We start from the raw sequence: 22,450 nt of genomic DNA on the forward strand, positions 1-22,450 counted from the left end.
TGTACCTAAGGGGAGATCTACTTGAGGGGACATATATCAAACCTTATATATTTAGGGGGGAGAGATGAAATTGTTTCAGTTATCATTGTTATTGGTTTGAACTTATCTTACCCTACCTACTCCCAATATCACCAATGCTATGATTCAGGGGGGAAGAAATTAATACATATTCATCCTAAGGGTAGAAAGTTCTTATTTCTCTTGGAAACATATCTATCATCAAATCTTATCTTCAACATGTCTTCAATATCTTGGTACTTTTGCAGCTCTTTGCATCTTTACAATAGAGTACTCTTGTGTTATCTAACATTTGTTTTCCCAAGTGTACTCCTATATTAAGACGCTAAAGATCGTCAAGGTAAGTATATGCATCATATCCTTGTTCATGATGATCTCTTGTTCCATGCACATATTGTTTGCAAGAGGGACTCTTCAACATGGAAGCTCTTCATTCACTTATGTATGATGCATACAATCAAGATTTATATGACTTGTCTTGTCCTTCTACCTTGTGTGTGCCCATGCATTCCAAAGAAACTATGCATTAAAAGGGATTGCACACATTTAGGGAGAGCTTGTATTAGTCATGTTTCTTTCAAAGTTGTCATATTATAAAGCTTATCTTTACTTGAAGCTTTGATTGTATGTTGTCATCAATTACCAAAAAGGGGGAGATTGAAAGCACAATATGCTCCCTTGGTGGTTTTGATAATTCATCACAACATACATTCTCTCTTGGACTAACACTTTTACCTTGATATTTTAGGAATAGTCCATGGAGAGCATTGTCTAAAGGGTTATGTGGAGATGCCCCTTGATGCAACCAAAATACTCAGTCATTTTTTCACAAAACTATTTTGTCCACAACCACACACTCAAATTCGGTGCCACCAACTTTCCCATTTTGGCCCTACCGATTTTCATCTCAGACAGAACCCTAGCCATTCCCACCAAATCGGTGCAACCGAAACCATATCGGTGCTACCGAGTTCGAGGTGACCAACTTTCTATTGCCTCGGTACACAAAATTAGAATTTTTGAGTTTGTGTATCGGTGTCACCAAGTTATGTCATCTGACCATTAGCCACCTTTTCGGTGCAACCGTGTTGTGTATATTGGTCCCACCGAGATTCAGAAGTTGTTGCCTTTTGTGCGAGTCTCTACCATCGAGTTTATGACTTTGGTGTCACCGTATTTGCCACTTTAGGTGTAAAAGTTGGTTTTTGTGTGCTGCCTATATATACCCCTTCACTCCCCTCTCATTTGTGGGAGAAGCACTCAGAACACACACTTCATTTCCAGAACCATTTTTCTGAGAGAGAACCACGTACTCATGTGTTGAGACAAGATATTCCAATCCAATCATTTGAAACTTGATCTCCAGCCTCCCCAAGCCTCTTTCCACGAAAACAATCTCTCCTACCCATGCCTATTCCGTGAGAGAGTGATTTTGTGTTGAGGAGGCTATCTTTGGAAGCACAAGAGCAAGGAGTTCATTGTTCTACTACATCTATTACCTGTTGGAGGGTGGTTTCTCCTAGATTGGTTAGGTGTCTCTTGGGAGCCTCCTACTTCGTGTTGTGGAGTTGAGCCAAGATGTTTGTAAGGGCAAGGAGATCGCCTACTTCGTGAAGATCTATCATGAGTAAGACTAGTCCTTCATGGGGAGAAGTCGTGGTGGAACAGACAAGGCTACTTCTTCGTGGACCGCTTTTGGGTGGATCCCTCCATGGGTTGAAGTCTCCACTAACATGGACGTACAATAGCGCCACCTATCGGAACTATGCCGAAAATCGTTGTGTCAACCTCTTTGCGATTGATCTCCAAAACTCTACTGCTGTATATGTGCAAAGTCTTTACTTTTTCGCTGCCATATATGTTGACTAGCATGTGCAGGGTGTAGAACTAGGATTTTAATCTTGTTGACTAGCATCTCCAAAACTCTACTGCCATATATGTGCAAAGTCTTTACTTTTTCGCTGCCATATATGTTGACTAGCATCTCGAAAACTCTACTGCTTGTTAGAACTGTTAGAATCTGCCAACCATAAAGGCTAGGATTTTAATCTTGACAAGTATTCTATTCACCCCCTCTAGACACATCTTCTATGGATCCTATAGTGGCCCATGCGACCACCACCAAAGAAGCTCCGGGTCAATGATGGGAGCCCGGTTCCTCAGCTAGATGCACGTCCCATAAGCTAGCACCTCCTAGTGCCAGCCCCGCGGAGCCCAGTCCCGGACATGGCGCCTCTCAAGCAGGTTGTCGCCACTGAGTGGATGATGAGGATGCGGGCCGGGCATCGACAACTTAGAACAAATTCTACAAAAATTTAAATTCCTACCATTTAATAAACTTTTACAACTATTTAATAAACGAGGTTGTAATCAACTTCACACTCTATATATATTTAGAATGCCACACAATTTAAATTTAGAATGCCACACAATTTAAATTTGTATCCAACCCATAACATGAGACACAGTAAAGGCAACTCACGTCATAAATAATGGTACCTATTCCAAAGATGGATCTGAATTGCAATATCATAGTTGAATGCATTGGTTTTGTTTCTCGGGTTGTGATGATATTTTTACATATGACTTTTCAGCAAAACCAAGCTATCATGAATGATTATTTTAAGGGCCACCAAATCTTCTAAAGACGAACTTAACTAATATAGATATGATAGTATCTTTCATATGTAAGAATATTAAAGGAGACCCCTCAGTCACTAAACATATATGGTAGTAAACTTTAGGAATGCGTGATTTTCTTTCTTCTCATGGAAAGGCTATCTCGATCGGTTAGTGCGCCAAACTTAAAAAAATTGAAACACGTAGAAGAATAATTCCTTTGCATAGATAAGAATAGCATCTCATGTTCATATATATAAGAAATAAACTCATGTACACTTGGTAGTTTCCTAATGGGTAGAGATGTACTGAACTCATGTTCAACATGATCTGTTAATGTGCAGAACAAATTTGCAACACACGTACACTTGGTAGCTTCCCGCTCAAATGAACCCATAGATTTGGCTCGATGGCTACAAGCTCAGACCAAGAGACAGAAGGCGGGCGGCAGAGGAACAAAGAGGAGGGAACGAGGTGGCCGACGGAGCTCACCATGGGAGAGGACGGCCGGGGCGCAACAACAGCTCGTCGGCGGGCAGAGGGCTCATGGAGCAGGCGCGAGCGGCCGGCGTCGGTGGCGGAAACGACGAGGACGAATTTGGGGGCGGTGCGACTCCGGAAGCCTGGCGCCATCAGGGCAGGGGGCGTCCGCGTGTGGGAGAAATGAGAGAGGTTTCAGACGAAATCGATGGCGGGTATATGTATAGAGACCTTTAGTCCCTGTTGGTAGCTCCAACTGCGACTAAAGACCCCCTTTAGTCACGGTTATAGCCACCAACCGGGACTAATGGTGAATTTCACCAGGCCAAGCGGCGGGAAGCCCAGGCCTTTAGTCCTGGTTGGTGCCATGCACGGGGACTAAAAGGGGGCCTTTAGTCGAGGTTGGTGCCACAAACCGGGACTAAAGGTCTTTTTCAAGTTTTTTTGTTTTGTTTTTTTCTTTACTTATATTCTTTTGTTTTTCCTTAAAGCCAAATATGTAGAATTTTTGAGTAAATCTTTTTGCTTTAGGTCACAATAATTGTAAACTTTCTTTTAGTGCGAGTAGTTTTCAAATTTGAATAGTTTAAATTTGAATTCTTTAAAATTTGTGTGAATCACTAGTTTGTGAATAACTTTACTTTAAAAATAGATTTTTTAGTCATTCTTTTTCCCGATGTTTAATATTAGTGTTTTAACTTATATTAAATTTGGTAATTTTTAGGTTATTTAAAAAAAGAAATGCCTTTGTAAGAGATGAGTATTCGTTTGAAACCCTGATACTTCGAAAGAGACTTTCTCGTTTGTACACGAAGTGCATCCAGTTTTTGCCGTCACCCTCTCAACTTTTTAGCACATGCTATCTGGGTGAAAGGATGATACCATGCTAATTTTCAGCCTTTTCAAAGTTCAGTTGCAGTGCTTTTCAATTTCAGGGTCATTTAGCTCAAAAAACATTAAATGCATGAAAAATAGCAAATGAAGTGAGAAGGGGTCGAAAATTGATGACTTGGCTTTGAATGGTGCATATTGAGCATACAAAAAGATTGGAGTTGAAATAAGTTTAAAAATATGAAATGCCTTTGTAAGAGATGAGTATTCGTCCGAAACTGTGATACTTCGAAAGAGATTGTCCAATTTTTACACGAAGTGCATCTAGTTTTTGCCGTAAACCTCCTAACATTATAGCACAAGCTATGTGAGTGAAATGATGCTACAATACCAAGTTTCAGCCATTTTGGAGTTCATTTTTACTTCTTTTCAATTTCTGGGTCATTTAGCTCAAAAATTCTTGAAATACATGAAAAATGACAAATAAACCAAGAAAGGGTTGAAAATTGATTACGTGGCTTTTAATGGTGCATATTGAGCGCACAAAAAGTTTGGAGTTGAAATAAGTTCGGAAAAAATGAAATGCCTTTGTAAGAGATGCTTATTCGTCCGAAACCGTGATGCTTCAAAAACCCTCTCAACTTTTTAGCATATGCTATGTGGGTGAAATGATGATACCATACCAAGTTTCAGCCTTTCCATAATTCATTTGTAGTGCTTGTCAATTTTAGGGTCATTTAGCTCCATAAAAAATCATTAAATGCATTAAAAAATTGTGTTTGCACATAATTGCATTAATTAACTCGGAGCTACATAATGTTTCTTCGCACTTCAAATGCCAAGACACATATATATACCCTAACTCTTACACAAAGATTCCCTTCGGATTGTCCTAAGTGGGGCTTTCGAGATAAGCCCAGAAACTCACTACAAAAGAAATTGATGACGGTGAAGCCGGTCACATCCGAGATTGGGATCTTGGCATATAAATTCATGTGTGTCCCTTTCCGCCATAACCATGGACAATCTTTATCATTTAGAAGGATGCTCGGGTCAGTCTTCACTCTGATGGGAGGAATTTCGTGAAACTTTTCATAATCTTGTGGCATGTCTGTCTTGTCCTCCACTCCCACGATGCTTCATTTCCCTGAAAGAACTATGTGGCGCTTTGAATCATCGCATGATGTATTCGCTTCCTTATATTTTATTTTTCTCGGCTTGGTAGACATGTTCTTCACATAGGAAACCCGCACCATGTCATTTGCTAGGAAGAATGGTTCATCTGTGTACCCAAGATTGTGTTGGAAATATGCCCTAGAGGCAATAATAAAATAGTTATTATTATATTTCTTCCATCAATGTAATCATTTATTATTCATGCTATAATTGTATTAAATGGAAACACAAATGCATGTGTTGATACATAGACAAAATACTGTCCCTAGTAAGCCTCTAGGTTACTAGCTCGTTGATCATAGATGGTTAAGGTTTCCTAGCCATAGACAAGTGTTGTCACTTGATAACGAGATCACATCATTAGGAGAATGATGTGATGGAGAAGACCCAAACTATGAATGTAGCATATGATCGTGTCAGTTTATTGCTGTTGTTTTCTGCATGTCAATGTATCTCTTCCTATAACCGTGCGATCGTGCAACTCCCGGACACTGGAGGAATACCTTGTGTGTATCAAACATCGCAATGTAACTTGGTGACTATAAAGGTGCTCTAGAGGTATATCCGAGGGTGCCTGTTGGATTGGCATGGATCAAGACTGGGGTTTGTCACTCCGTAAGACAGAGAGGTATCTCGGGACCCACTTAGTAATACAACATCACAACAAGCCTTGCAAGCAATGTGACTTTAGAGTTAGACACAGGATCTTATATTACGAAACTATTAAAGAGCTTGCCGGTAACGAGATTGAAATAGGTATGGAGATACCAATGATCGAATCTCAGGCAAATAATATAGTGAAGGACAAAGGGAACAACACACGGTATTAACTGAATCCTTGACATAGAGGTTCTATCGATAAGATCTTCATAGAATATGTAGGATCCAATATGGGCATCTAGGTCCCGCTATTGGTTCTTGACCGCAGAGGTGTCTCGGTCATATCTACATAGTTCTCGAACACACAGGGTTTGCACACTTAAGGTTCTCGGTCATATGTAGTTGAATTATTGACGGTGGTAACCCAATCGTGTTAGGAGTCCCGGATGAGATCCTAGATGTCACGAGTGTCTTCGGAATGGTTCGGAAACGAAGATTGATATCTAGGAATGTTGCATTTGGCTTCCGAAAAGCTTTCGGGCATTACCGGTAAAGTATAGGAAGTGACGAATGGGTTCCCGGGTTTTACCAGGAGGGGCCACCCACCCGGGAGAGGACCTAATAGGCACATGGGTGGCGCACCATCCTTTTGTGGGCTAGTGCGGCCAGCCCAATAAGCCTATTTCTGCTAAAGCAAAAAAAGGAAAAAGGAAAAAAAGGGAGGAGGTGGACAAGGGTGGCTCCCTCTTGTTCCTCCTATATATATTGGCGATTCGAGAGGGTTTTGGAACCCCAAGACATAGTGTCGTCCTCTCTCTCCAACACTTCGTGAGATCTGATAGCTCGTTTGGTACGGCACGATGAAACCCTGCCGGAGTAGCTCCACCACCATCACCGCCACGCCATTGTGCTGCCGGAGAATTCAGCTACCTCTTAGTCTCTCTTGCTGGAACAAGAAGGCGGAGATCGCCATAGAGTTGTACGTGTGATGAACGTGCAGGTGTCGTCCGTTCGGTACTAGATCGCGACGGAGTTCGTGGGACGCTTTGATTCAGATCGCGGAGATGTTTGACTACATCAACTATGTTTCTTAACGCTTCCCGCTTATCGATCTACTAGGGTATGTGGATCCGATCTGATCTCCCGTAGATGATCATCACCATGATAGGTTTTTCGTGTACGTAGGAAAAATTTTGTTTCCCATGCAACATTTCCCAATAGTGGAATCATGAGCCAGGTTCATGCGTAGATGACATTTCGAGTAGAATACAAAAGAGTTTGTGGGTATTGATGTTCAATTTTTTGCCCTCCTTAGTCTTTTCTTGATTCGACGGTATTGTTGGAGTGAAGCGGCCCGGACCAACATTTCGCGTATGCTTACGAGAGACCGGTTTCATTGACACACCTACAACTTGTTGCATAAAGATGACTGGCGAGTTTCTGTTTCTTCAACTTTAGTTGAATCGGATTTGACCGAGGCGGTCCTTGGAGAAGGTTAAATAGAATTTGCATATCACTGTTGTGGCTTTGCATAAGTAAGATACGATCATACTAGATACCCATAACAGCCACGTAAAATGTGCAACAACAAATTAGAGGATGTCTAACTTGTTTTTGCAGGGTATGCATCTGATGTGATATGGCCAAAGACATGATATGATATATTGGATGTATGAGATGATCATGTTGTAATAGTTAAATATTGACCTGCACGTCGATGGTACGGCAACCGGTAGGTGCCATAGGGTTGTCTTTAAATTTATTTTGCGCATGCAGATGCTCTTGCTATATCGCTAGGCAGTAGCTTTAGTAGTAACAACATAGATAGCACAAAAACATCAATTTGAGCACCATGATGGAGATCATGGCGCAGCGCCGGTGACGATGGAGATCATGCCGGTGCTTTGGTGATGGAGATCAAGAAGCACAACTTCATGGCCATAACATGTCACTTATGATTTGCATGTGATGTTAATCCTTTCTGCACCTTATTTTGCTTAGGACGACGGTAGCATTATAAGGTGATCTCTCACTAAAATTTCAAGATAAGATTGTGTTCTCCCCGACTATGCACCGTTGCGACAGCTCGTCGTTTCGAGACGCCACTTGATGATCGGGTGTGATAGACTCAACGCTCACATACAACGGGTGCAAAAAAGTTGCACACACGGAACACTCGGGTTAAACTTGACGAGCCTAGCATGTACAGACATGGCCTCGGAACACAAGAGACCAAAAGGTCGAGCATGAATCATATAGTTGATATGGTCAACATGGAGATGTTCACCATGGAAACAAATCTCAAATCACGTGATGATCGGACTTGAATTAGTGAATTTGGATCATGCGACACTCGAATGACTAGAGGGATGTCAGTTTGAGTGGGAGTTTATAAGTAATATGATTAGCTAAACTATGTTATCTTGAACATAGTCTAAGTAATCTTTCTAAAATTTTATGTTGTATGTCAATGGCTCGCGCAGCTGTAACCCTGAATTTTAATGCGTTCCTAGAGAAAACTAAGATTAAAGATGATGGAAGCACCTTTGTTGACTGGGCTCGTAATCTGAGGCTTATCCTCCAGGCTGCCCAAAAGTCATATGTCCTTGATGCAGCGCTAGGTGATGAACCACCAGTAACGGAGACCCAAGACGTTTTGAACGCTTGGCAATCGCGGAAGGATGACTAGTCATTAGTTCAATGTGAAGTTTTGTATGGCTTAGAACCGGGACTTCAAATATGTTTTGAAGGTCATGGAACATATGAGATGTTCGAGGAGTTGTAGTTTAACTTTGAGAAGAATGCCTAGATCAAGAGGTATGAAAGCTCCGATAAGATCTATGCTTGTAAAATGGAGGAGAACGCGTCTGCAGTGAACACATACTCAGAATGTCTGGGTACCCTCACCGTCTAGCTCAGCTGAGGATTGCTCTCCTGCAAGAAGCTATCACTGAAAGAGTTCCTCAGTCACTTCCACCTAGCTATAAGAGCTTTGTGTTGAACTATAACATGCAAGGGATAAATAAGACACTCACCGAGCTATTTGCGATGCTAAAAGTCGTAGCGTCAGAAATCTAGAAAGAGCATCAAATGTTGATGGTAAATAAGACCACTAGTTTCAAGAAACACTGCAAGGGAAAGAAGGGTAACTCCAAGAAGAGTTGCAAATATGTTGCCACTCCGACGAACAAACCCAAGTCTAGACCTAAGTCGGAGACTCACTACTATCATTGCAAGGGAACTGGTTACTGGAAGCGGAACTGCCCCAAGTATCTAGCCGATAAGAAGGCGGTCAATGCCAAAGAAGGTATATTTGATATACATGGTATTGATGTGTACCTCACCAGCTCTCGTAGTAGTGCCTGGGTATTTGATACCGGTTCTGTTGCTCACATTTGCAACTCGAAATAGGAACCGCGAAATAAACGAAGGATAGCGAAGGATGAAGTGATGATGCGCGTGGGAAATGGTTCCAAGGTTGATGCGATCGGCGTCGGCACAGTCTCACTTCAGTTACCATCGGGATTAGTGATAAACCTCAATACATGTTATTTAGTGCCTACGTCAAGCATGAACATTATATCTGGCTCTTGTTTATTGCGAGGCCGTTACTCACATAAATCAGAGAATAATGGTTGTTTTATTTACATGAGTAATATCTTTTCTATTCATGCACCCAATTTGAGGGGTTTATTCATGTTGAATCTCGATAGTGATGATACGCATATACATAACACTAAGACCAAAAGATATAGAGTTAATAATGATAGCGCCACTTTCTTGGGGCACTGCCGCTTAGGTCATATTGGTGTAAAGGCCATGAAGAAACTCCATGCTGATGGAACTTTAGAGTCACTTGATTTTGAATCACCTGACACATGCGAACCATGCCTCATTGGCAAGATGACTAAGCCTCCGTTCTCCGGAACAATGGAGCGCACAAGTGACTTGTTGGAGATCATACATACTAAAGTATGTGGACTGATGAGTATAGAGGCATGCGATGGATATCGTTATTTTCTCACCTTCACTTATTATTTGAGTAGATATGGTTATATTTACTTAATGAAGCACAAGTATGAGACATTTGAAAAGTTCAAACAATTTCAGAGGGAAGTTGAAAATCAGCATAGCAAGAAGATTAAATTCCTACGATCTGATCGAGGAGGACACTATATGAGTTAGGAGTTTGGTGCTCACTTAAGACAATGTGGAATTGTTTCACAGTTGACACCGCCTGGAACACCACAGCACAATGGTGTGTCCGAACATCGTAATCGAACTTTATTGGATATGGTGCGATCTATGATGACTCTTATCGATTTGCCATTATCGTTTCGGGGCTATGCATTAGAGACAGCTGCATTCACTTTAAATAGGGCACCATCAAAGTCCGTTGAGACGACGCCATATGAACTACGGTATGGCAAGAAGCCAAAATTGTCGTTTCTTAAAGGTTGGAGATGTGATGCTTATGTCAAAAACTCCAGCCTGAAAACCTGGAACCCAAAGAGGAAAAGTGTGTCTTCATAGGTTAACCAAAAGAGACAGTTGCATATATCTTCTATTTCAAATCTGAGGACAAAGTGTTTGTCGCTAAGAATGGAGATTTTCTTGAGAAAGAGTTTCTCTCGAAAGAATTGAGTGGGAGGAAGATAGAACTTGATGAGGTTGTATAACCTTTGCTTCAACAAGTTGGTGGCGTAGGGAAGAAAGAAGTTTCTGTCAAAGCTACACCAGTTGAAGAGGAAGCTAATATAATGATGATGATCATGAGACTTCATAGCAAGTTGCTATCAAACATCGTAGGTCGACAAGAGTACGTACTGCTCCTGAGTGATACAGAAATCCTGTCCTGGCAATCATGTTGTGGGACAACAATGAGCCTGTGAATTATGAAGAAGCAATAATGGGCCCGGATTCAAACAAATGGTTAGAGGCCATGAAATCCGAGATAGGATCTATGTATCAAAACAAAGGCTGAAAGGCTACTCAGAGAAAATGGATCTTTAAGAAGAAGACGGATGTGGAAGGCAATGTGACCGTCTATGAAGCTCGACTTGTGGCAAAGCTTTTTTCACAAGTTTAAGGAGTTGACTACGATGAGATATTCTCAGCCGTAGCGATGCTTAAGACCGTCTGAATCATGTTAGCAATAGTTGCATTTTTCGATTATGAAATATGGCTGATGAATGTCAAAACGGCGTTCCTTCAAGGGTTTCTTAAGGAAGAGTTGTATATGATGCAACCCGAAGGTTCTGTCGATCCAGAGAATGCTGATAAAGTATGCAAACTCTAGCGATCCATTTATGGACTGGTGCAAGCATCTCGGAGTTGGAATCAACTTTTTGATGAGGTGATCAAGGCGTTTGGGTTTATACAAGTTTTGGAGGAGCTTGTATTTACAAGAAAGTGAGTGGGACCTCTATAGAGTTTCTAATATTATATGTGGATGACATATTGGTGATTGGAAGCGATATAAATTTTTTGGGAACCACAAAGGATTACTTGAATAAGAGTTTTTAAATGAAGGACCTAGGAGAAGCTCCTTACATATTAGGCATTAAGATCTATAGAGATAGATGAAAACGCCTAATAGGACTTTCACAAAGTACATACCTTGATAAGGTTTGGAGAAGTTCAAAATGGAAAAATCCAAGAAGGAGTTATTGCTTGTGTTACAAGGTATAAAGTTGAGTAAGACTCAATGCCTAGTGACTGCAGAAGATAGAGAAACGATGAGTGTCATCCCCTATGCTTCAGCCATAGGGTCTATCATGTATGCAATGTTCTGCACACGACCAGATGTCAGCCTGGCCATAAGTGTGGCAGGCAGGTTTCAAAGTAACCCGGGAATGGACCACTAGAAAGCGGTCAAGAATATTCTGAAGTACGTGAAAAGGACTAAAGAAATGTTTTTCGTTTATGGAGGTGACGAAGAGCTCGTCATAAAGGGTTACATCGATGGAAGCTTCGACACTGATCCGGATGATTCTAAGTCGCAAACCGGGTATGTATATATTCTCAATGGGGGTGCGGTAAGCAGGAGCAGTCCGAAGCAAAGTGTCATAGCTGATTCTACATGCGAAGCGGAGTACATAGCAGCCTCGGAGGCGGCTAAGGAAGGTGTCTAGATGAAGCAGTTCACGATAGATCTTGGAGCTGTGCCAAGCGCACTAGATCCAATAAATCTGTTATGTGACAAAACTGGTGCCATTGCTCTAACCAAGGAACCAAGGTTTCACAATAGGACCAGACACATTAAACGACCCTTCAATGCCATCCGTGATTACATCAAGGAGGAGGACATAAATATTTGCAAAGTGCACACAGATCTGAATGATAGAGACTGATGACCCACAAGTGTAGGGGATGTATCGTAGTCCTTACGATAAGTAAGAGTGTCGAACCCAGCGAGGAGCAGAAGGAAATGACAAGCAGTTCTCGGTAAGGTATTCTATGCAAGCACTGAAATTGTTGGTAACAGATAGTTTTGGGATAAGATAATTTGTAATAGGTGACAAGTAACAAGTGTAATAACGGTGCAACAAGGTGTCCCAATCCTTTTTATAGAAAAGGACAAGCCATGACAAACTCTTATATAAAGCAAAGCGCTCCTGAGGACACATGGGAATTTCTGTCAAGCTAGTTTTCATCATGCTCATATGATTCGCGTTCGTTACTGTGATAATTTGATATGTGGGTGGACCTGCGCTTGGGTGCTGCCCTTACTTGGACAAACCTCCCACTTATGATTAACCTCTCTCGCAAGCATCCGCAACTACGAAAAAATAATTAAGATAAATCTAACCATAGCATGAAACATATGGATCCAAATCAGCCCCTTACGAAGCAACGCATAAACTAGGGTTTAAGCTTCTGCCACTCTAGCAACCCATCATCTACGTATTACTTCCCAGTGCCTTCCTCTAGGCCTAAATAATGGTGAAGTTTCATGTAGTCGACGTTCACATGACACCACTAGAGGAGAGACAACATACATCAAATCAAAATATCGAACGAATACCAAATTCACGTGATTACTTATAACAAGACCTATCCCATGTCCTCAGGAACAAACTTAACTACTCACAAAGCATATTCATGTTCATAATTAGAGGAGTATTTATGATAATGAAGGGTCTGAATATATAATATTCCACCAAGTACACCAACTAGCACCAACTACAGGGAGTAATAAACACTACTAGCACCCCCAGGTACCAATCTGAGGTTCAAGACAAAGATATGATACAAGAGACAAACTAGGGTTTGGAGAGGAGATGGTATTGATGGAGATTGATCCGCTCTCGATGAGACGATCTTTGGTGATGACGATGGCTTCGATTTCCCCATCCGGGAGGGAAGTTTCTCCGGCGGAATAGCTCTGCGGAGCTCTAGATTAGTTCTGCCCTAGTTGCGCCTCGAGACGGCGGCGCTTCATCCCAAATGTCTGACATGATTTTTTCCAGGTCAAAACCATTCATATAGCAGAAGATGGGAGCCGGAGGCCTGCCAAGGGGCCCACAAGCTCACACGGTGCGGCTAGGGAGTAGGCCGCGCCCCTATTCTTGTGGCTTCCTGGTGGGTCCCCCGAGGTATCTCTTTCGCCCAGTATTTTTTATATATTCCAAAAAATTTCTCCGTAACTTTTCAGGACTTTTGGAGCTGTAAAGAATAGGTCTCTAAGATTTGCTCCTTTTCCGGTCCAGAATTCCAGTTGCCGGCATTCTCCCTCTTCATATAAACCTTGTAAAATAAGAGAGAAAAGGCATAAGTATTGTACCTTGATGTGTAATAACAGGCCATAATGCAATACATATCAATATAAAAGCATGTTGCAAAATGGACGTATCAACTCCCCCAAGCTTAGACCTCTCCTGTCCTCAAGCGAAAACCGAGATCGATAAATATGCCCACATGTTTAGAGATAGAGGTGTCGAAAAAATAAAATACAGACATGAGGGCATCATGATAATATTTAGAACAGTAACACATATTGATATATAATATCTTATTATGGAGTAACAATTCATTTACATGGTAAAATATGGATGAAGAACTCTGTTGAGAACCAACAAACCATGATCTCATTCATTGAAGCAATTAAAATTTATCATAACATAGGAAAGAGTTAATATAAGAGCTTGTAAGAAAACTCCACATACTCAATTATCTCATAGTCTTTCAGCATTGCTAACACTCACGCGGTACTCATGATATCAGAGCTTCCATCATACACAGAGAAAGATAGGGGCTTACAATTCGCCTCCCAACTATTCACCTCAAGGGTTGTGTCAATAGTAATAACATATGCTTACCCACATCCAAGTGGATATATGTGTCTAGACAATTCTCCAACATATGACGCTTGTCAAAAGATAAAGGCAAAATAAAGGGAATGGTAAATATCACCATGACTCTTGCTTAAAGATAAGTAGTAGAAAATAAAAGTAAGAAATTGGCCCTTCGCAAAGGGAAGCAGAGGTTGTCATGCGCTTTTATAGTTGGATGCACGACCTATTAATGCAGAAGATCGTCACTTTTATATTGCCCCTTGTGATAAAAACTTTATTATTCAGTATGTCGCTTTTATTTATTCCATATCACAAGTTCCTATAAAGTTTATTTCCCTCACAACAATTGATCACACATTTTTAGAGAGCAATTTTTTATTGCTTGCACCGATGACAACTTACTTGAAGGGTCTTATTCAATCCATAGGTAGGTATGGTGAACTCTCAAGGCAAAACTGGGTTAAGGGTGTTTGGAAGCACAAGTAGTATATCTACTTAGTGTGGGAGTTTTTGGCAAATATGGGTGGAATCAAGGGACACATGTTGAAGGATCTATAGCCATATAACTTCTATTCGGAAATAAGCAAACATAACTCATTATGTTGTCTTCCTTGTCCAACATCAACTTCTTAACATATAATATTTTAATGAGTCCTCAAAATCATAGAATTTACTAGGATAATATATTTATATGTGAACCTCTCTTTCTTATTATTTCCTTATAATTGGGACAATGACCAATAACTTTGTTTGTCAACTCTCAGCAAATTTCAATCAACATATCTTTTATATGTGAAGTTATCACTCCCCATAAGATCATTATATACTCTTTCTTTCATTCTATATTTCCCCCTCTTGCTTTCATTCTATATACTCAGGCAATGATCTTAATTTCAAAAACTGTGATGTTTTTTCATTGAATCGTCACAGGAATGAGCGTCACAAGTTATCACTTTTGTTGTAGTGACATCGCAGATGTGCAACACACCCTCATGCATCTCAATGTTTTGAGGGTGTTTCAGCACCTCCACTAGGTAGGGGTTGATGACCTTCTCAAAAACCTTGTCCTTCAAAGCACTTGGAGAAGTCATGTTGATCTAAATCTGTGGAAGAAATAGCTCGAAACGAAAACAGGAGAGATTGTCGTGGTACAAAGATCAAACCTTGGTGAGATTATGTAATGAATTTTTACCGACCCGAAGGAATGTTCCACAAGAAAACGGAGTCCGGAGGGTAAACCATTTTATAGGGTGACATGCCCATGGGATTCTTATAGGCAGTCCTATAAGCCCATAGTGCATCGTCTAGTTTGCTAGACAAATTCTTTCGAGATCTATTGACGGTCTTTTGTAGGATCAATTTGATCTCCCTATTACTCAACTCCACTTGACCACTAGACTGAGGATGATAAGGAGATGCAACTCTATGGTTGACATCATACTTAGCTAGCATCTTGCGGAAAACACCATGAATAAAGTGTGAACCGCCATCAGTCATCAAGTATCTAGGGACTCCAAATCTTGGGAATATGACTTCTTTAAGCATCTTAATAGAGGTGTGGTGATCAGCATTTTTAGTGGGGATAGCGTCTACCCACTTAGCAACGTAATCCACATCAACTAAGATGTGAGTGTACCCATTGGAACTCGGGAAGGGTCCCATATAATCAAAGCCCAGACATGTGAATAGTTCATAGGCATTTCCTGACGCTTACTGATGTTCCCTATTCTTTGGCATTCGTCACAAGACAAGACAAACTTACGAGCATCCTTGAAGAGAGTGGGCCAATAGAAACCTGATTGCAATACCTTATGGGTAGTTCTATCTCCAGCATGGTGTCCTCCGTAAGCTTCGGAATGACACTTCTGCAAGATATGTCCCTGTTCATGTTCAGGCACACAACGTCTAATAACACCATCTACTCCTTCCTTATAAAGGTGACGGTCATCCCAAAAGTAGTGTCTGAAATCAAATAAGAATTTCTTCTTTTGCTGATAGGTGAAACTGAGTGGTATGTATTTGGCTAGGATATAGTTTGGATAATCAGCATACCACGGTGCACTATGTGAAGTGCGGATGACATTTAATTGCTCATCAGGAAAGCTGTCATCAATAGGTAGTGGGTCATCAAGGACATTCTCTAGCCTAGACAAGTTATCTGCTACAGGGTTATCAGCACCCTTTCGGTCAACGACGTGCAAATCAAAATCCTGTAGCAGGAGAACCCATCTGATCAGCCTAGGCTTAGCGTCCTTGTTCTCCATAAGGTACTTAATAGCAGCATGATCAGACTGAATAGTGACTTTGGAGTCAACGATGTAAGATCTGAACTTCTCACATGCAAACACGACAGCTAAAAATTCCTTCTCCGTAGTGGCATAGGTTCTTTGGGCACTGTCAAGAGTTTTACTAGCATAGTGAATGACATTCAACTTCTTGTCAACTCTCTGTCCTAGAACAGCACCAACAGCGTAATCACTAGTGTCACACATGATTTCAGAGGGCAAGTTCCAGTCAGGTGGTTGAACAATAGGCGCGGTTATCAAAGCCTTCTTAAGTATTTCAAAGGCTTCCTCTCAATCCTCATCAAAAACAAAAGGAACATCCTTCTGCAAGAGGTTGGTAAGAGGCCTAGAAATCTTAGAGAAGTCTTTAATGAACCTTCTATAGAAACCAGCATGACCTAGGAATCTTCGTATACCTCTGATGTCTGTGGGGCAAGGCATTTTCTCAATTGCATCAACCTTAGCCTCATCAACTTCAATGCCTCTTTCAGAGATTTTGTGTCCTAAGACGATACCTTCATTGACTATAAAGTGGCACATCTCCCAATTCAAGACAAGGTTGGTTTCTTCGCATCTCTATAAGACTCGATCAAGGTTGCTGAGGCAATCATCAAAGGAAGACCCGTAAACGGAGAAGTCATCCATGAAAACCTCGACAATATTTTCACAAAAGTCAGAGAATATAGCCATGATACATCTTTCAAAAGTGACAGATGCATTGCATAAGCCAAAAGGCATACGTCTATAAGCAAAGGTACCGAAGGGACAGGTGAAAGTGGTTTCCTCCTGATCAGATTGTGCAACAGGTATTTGCGAGAAACCTGAATAACCGTCTAGAAAGCATAAGTGTGTGTGTTTTCATAGCCTTTCTAGGATTTGGTCGATAAACGGCAAAGGATAATGATCTTTCCTCGTTGCCTTGTTAAGTTTCCGGAAGTCTATCACCATCCTATAGCCGGTAATAATCCTTTGTGGGATTAGTTCATCCTTATCATTAGGAACGACGGTGATACCTCCCTTCTTAGGTACGCAATGTACTAGACTTACCCAATCATTGTGAGCAACAGGATAAATGATTCCTGCTTCCAGAAGCTTTAACATTTCTTTTCTAATGACCTCTTTCATCTTAGGATTTCATCTCCTTTGATGATCAGCAACTGTTTTAAAGTCAGGATCAGTTTTAATCTTGTGCTGACATATAGTAGGACTAATACCCTTAAGATCATCAAGAGTATATCCAATAGCAGCACGGTGCTTCCTCAGAGTTCTTAGTAACTTCTTCTCTTCGTGCTCTGACAGGAGAGCACTAATAATGACAAGATATATCTCCTTCTCATCAAGATAGACATACTTAAGAGTATCAGGAAACTATTTAAGCTCGAACACAGGATCACCCTATGGTGGGGGAGGATCCCCAAGCAGTTCAACAGGCAGATTATTCTTGAGAAAAGGATATTGTTCTAAGACAATTTTATCTATCTCATATGTCTCCTCCATATGCATATCATTTTCATGCTCAAGCATATATTGTTCTGAAGGATCCGTAGGAGGTACAACAATAGAGGCAAGAGCAATTATTTCATCTCTACCAGACGGCTCTCTTTCATGGGGTTGTCTTCCAAACTTGGAGAATTTAAATTCATGAGACACACCCTCGAAACTAACTGTGACGGTCTGCTTAATGCAATAAGTGTGAGCATTGACAGTGTTGATGGGACAAAAGCTATCTTCTGCAGCACCAAGGATGAGGAAATCAGTAGGATACTTCGTCTTTCCACATAGGACTTCTACGTCTCTCACAATTCTGAGAGGGTAGATAGTGTCTCTATTAGCTAGCGTAATAGTGACATCAATTGGTTCTAACTCAGCAGGTGCAATCTCATCTTTGATTTCATCATATAGAGAACGGGGTATTGCACTAACACTAGCTCCCGTATCACATAAATCTTGGTAATAGTGATCTCGTATCTTAACAGAAACAACGGGCAGGCCAACTACAGGTCCGTATTTGTCTTGCGCATGAGGTTTAGCAATTCTAGTGGAGTCCTCACAGAATTTAATAACATGCCCTTCCATGTCTTCGGCTAAGAGATCTTTGATAATAGCAACACTAGGTTCAACTCTAATTTCCTCAGGGGGTGCAAGTGGTCTAATATAACCCCTACGTATCACAGTTGGAGCTTTAGAATAATCCTTTATCCTAAGAGGGTATGGTTGCTTCTCAGTGTAAGCACAAGGAACAACAGGATCACTAAAAGCAATGACTTTCTCCTCAACTAGATTGGTTTTGGCTATGTTGCTTTCTACAGGAGGACGATATTTAAACCACTTCTCTTTGGGAAGACCAACATGAGCAGCAAAAGATTCACATAGAGAAGCTACCATCTCAGAGTCAAGTCCATACTTAGCGCTACAATCTTCAAAAGTGTTTGTCTCAACAAAAGATTTAACGCAATCAAGCTCCCAATCTTTCGAGTTGCATTTGATTCTCTCCAATAAATTCCACTTGTGATCAATATCCTTCTTCATAAAAGAACCGGTACAAGAAGTGTCAAGCATGGTACGATCTTCAAGAGAAAGCCGAGCATAAATGTTTTGAGTGATGATTTCTCTCGAGAGCTCATGATTGGGGCATGAATATAGCATTGATTTAATCCTGCCCCAAGCTTTAGCTATGCTTTCCCTGTCTAGAGGCCAAAAGTTATAAATAAATTTCCGATCACATTGTACTAAATGCATAGGACAGAACTTTTGATGAAATTCCAATTTCAACCGATTGTAGCCCCATGATCTAGTATCATCACATAGCCTATACCATGTTAACGCCTTATCCTTCAAAGATAAAGGAAAGAGTTTCTTCTTTACCTCATCCTCGGGAAAACCTGCAAGCTTGAATAAACCACAAACTTCATCTACATAGATCAAATGCAAGTCTGGATGTGAAGATCCATCTCCTGTGAAAGGATTAGCCAGCAGTTTCTCAAGAATACCCGAAGGAATTTCATAAAAGATATTTTCATTAGGTACCTCAGGTCGAGGAACAACTCCTCGTTCTTTCGTTCATGGTGAAGATATCCCGAACAAACTCCTCAAAGGAACAGTTTCCCTAGTGACAAGTGACAATAAATTTCTGCACAGTATATAGATGTTTCCTTACCAATTTCCACTTACCAAAGGTGCTTCACTCGCAGGCAATGGCGCCAGAAAAGAGTCTTGATGACCCACAAGTATAGGTGATCAATCGTAGTCCTTTTGATAAGTAAGAGTGTCGAACCCAACGAGGAGCAGAAGGCTCTCGTAAACAGATTTCAGCAAGGTAATAACTGCAAGCACTGAAAGTAGGGGTAACAAGTGATTGTGTAGCAGGTGAAACGTAGCAAGAAAAAAGTAACAAGTAACAAGTATTAGCAACGGTGAAGCAAGTGGCTAAATCCCTTTTGTAGCAAGGGACAAGCCTGAACAAAGTCTTATAGGAGGAAAAACGCTCCCGAGGACACACGTGAATTTCTGTCATGCTAGTTTCATCATGTTCATATGATTCGCGTTTGTTACTTTGATAGTTTGATATGTGGGTGGACCGGCGCTTGGGTACTGCCCTTACTTGGACAAGCATCCCACTTATGATTAACCTCTCTCGCAAGCATCCAAAACTACAAAAGAAGAATTAAGACAAAGTCTAACCATAGCATTAAACTAGTGGATCCAAATCAGCCCCTCACGAAGCAACGCATAGACTGGGGTTTAAGCTTCTGTCACTCCAGCAACCCGTCATCTATTTACTACTCCCCAATGCCTTCCTCTAGGCCAAAATATGGTGAAATGTTATGTAGTCGACGTTCACATAACACCACTAGAGGAAAAACAACATATAGCATATCAAAATACCGAACGAATATCAAATTCACATGACTATTATTAGCATGACTTATCCCATGTCCTCACGAACAAAAGTAACTACTCACAAAACATAATCTTAATCATGATCAGAGGTGTAATGAATAGCATCAAGGATCTGAACATAAACTCTTCCACCAAGTAATCCAACTAGCATCAACTACGAAGAGTAATCAACACTACTAGCAACCTTACAAGTACCAATCGGAGTTGCGAGACGAAGATTGGTTACAAGACATGAACTAGGGATTGGAGAGGAGATGGTGCTGATGAAGATGTTGATGAAGATGCCTCCCCTCCAACGAGAGGAGTGTTGGTGATGACGATGGCAACGATTTCCCCCTCCGGGAGGGAAGTTTGCCCGGCAAGATCGTCCTGCCGGAGCTCTAGATTGGATCTGCTAAAGTCCCGCCTCGTGGCGGCGGCGAAACCACGAAAAAGCTCCCGTCTGATTTTTTCCAGACCAAAACCATTCATATAGAAAAAGAGGGGGCTAGTGGTCCATCAGGGAGCCCACAAGCCCCCACTCCCCCACCAGGGGAGTGGCGGGGTCAGGGCTTGTGGCGCCGTGGCAGCCCCCCTCCGGTAGTTCTTTCGCCCAGTATTTTTTATATAATCCCAAAAAAATACACGTAACTTTTTAGGGCATTTGGAGATGTGCAGAATAGTGGACTAAGATTTTCTCCTTTTCCAGTACAGAATTCCAGCTGCCTGATAGAAAAATAAGAGAGAAAATGCATTAATATGGTACCACAAGTAATATAACAGCCCAAGAAGCAATAAATATCAACATGAAAGCATGATGCAAAATGGATGTATCACCGCCCACCTTTAGGGTGGGAAATCCTAAAGGGGGCGCCACCCTCCCTTCCCCCTATATATAGGGGGGGGTTTTGGCCTTTGAGAACACGGTTTGCCATCTTTCTCGGCCCAACCCTGTCTATCTTCTTCCTCCTCTCCCATGGTGCTTGGCGAAGCCCTCCCGGAGACCTCGTCTCTCCATCGACACCACGCCGTCGTGCTCCCGGAGATCTTCCCCAACCTCTCCCTCCTCCTTGCTAGATCAAGGTGCGGGAGACGTCACCGGGTTGCACGTGTGTTGAGTGCAGAGGTGTCGTGATTCGGCACTAGATTGGGATCACACCGCATTGTGAATCGCTCTGGGTACGACTCCATCAACCGCGTTCTAGCAACGCTTCCGCTTAGCGATCTTAAAAGGTATGAAGATACAATCACCCCTCTCTCGTTGCTAGTCTCTCCATAGGAAGATCTGAATATGACGTAGGAATTTTTTTAATTTATGCTACGTTACCCAACACTGGCATCAGAGCCACGTTTTCTATGCGGAGATTCCATGCACGAGTAGAACACAAAAGGTTGTGGGTGCTGATTTGTCAATTGCTTGCCGCTACTAGTCTTATTCTTTTCCGGCGGTATTGTGGGATGAAGCGGCCCGGACCGACCTTACACGTACGCTTACGTGAGATAGGCTCCACAGGCCGACATGCACAACATGCATAAAGGTGGCTAGAGGGTGTCTGTCTCTCCCATTCTAGACGAATTGGATTTGATGAAAAGGGTCCTTATGAAGGGTAAATAGCTTTGGTTTATCATCGTTCTGGCTGTCATGTAGGTAAGAAGGCATTCTTGCTAGAAACCAAAATCAGCCACGTAAAACTTGCAAACAACAATTAGAGGACGTCTAACTTGTTTTTGCAGGGTTTGACATGTGATGTGATATGGCCAAAGTATTGATGTTACATGTGTGATGTATGATATGATCAAGTTATTGTAATAGGAATCACGACTTGCATGTCGTTGAGTATGACAATCGGCAGGAGCCATAGGAGTTATCTTAATTTATTTTATGAGATGCAACGCCATGTGTTTACTACCTTTACTTCATTGCTAATGGTTAGCTATAGTAGTAGTAGTAGTAGTTGGCGTGATGACATCACGGAGACACGATGATGGAGAACATGGTATTACGCCGGTGACAATGATGATCATGCAATGCCCGAAGATGGAGATCGAAAGAGCAAAGATGATAATGGCCATATCATGTCACTATATGATTGCATGTGATGTTTATCATCTTATTTCTTAGAACGACGGTAGCATAATAAGATGATCCCTCATAAAAATTTCGAGAACGTATTCCCCTAAGTTTGCACCGTTGCGAAGGATCGTTGTCTCGAAGCACCACGTGATGATCGTTTGTGATAGATTCTAACGTTCACAAACAACGGG

Source organism: Hordeum vulgare, chromosome 5H (genome assembly GCF_904849725.1).
Source record: "Hordeum vulgare subsp. vulgare chromosome 5H, MorexV3_pseudomolecules_assembly, whole genome shotgun sequence".
Lineage (NCBI taxonomy): Eukaryota > Viridiplantae > Streptophyta > Magnoliopsida > Poales > Poaceae > Hordeum > Hordeum vulgare.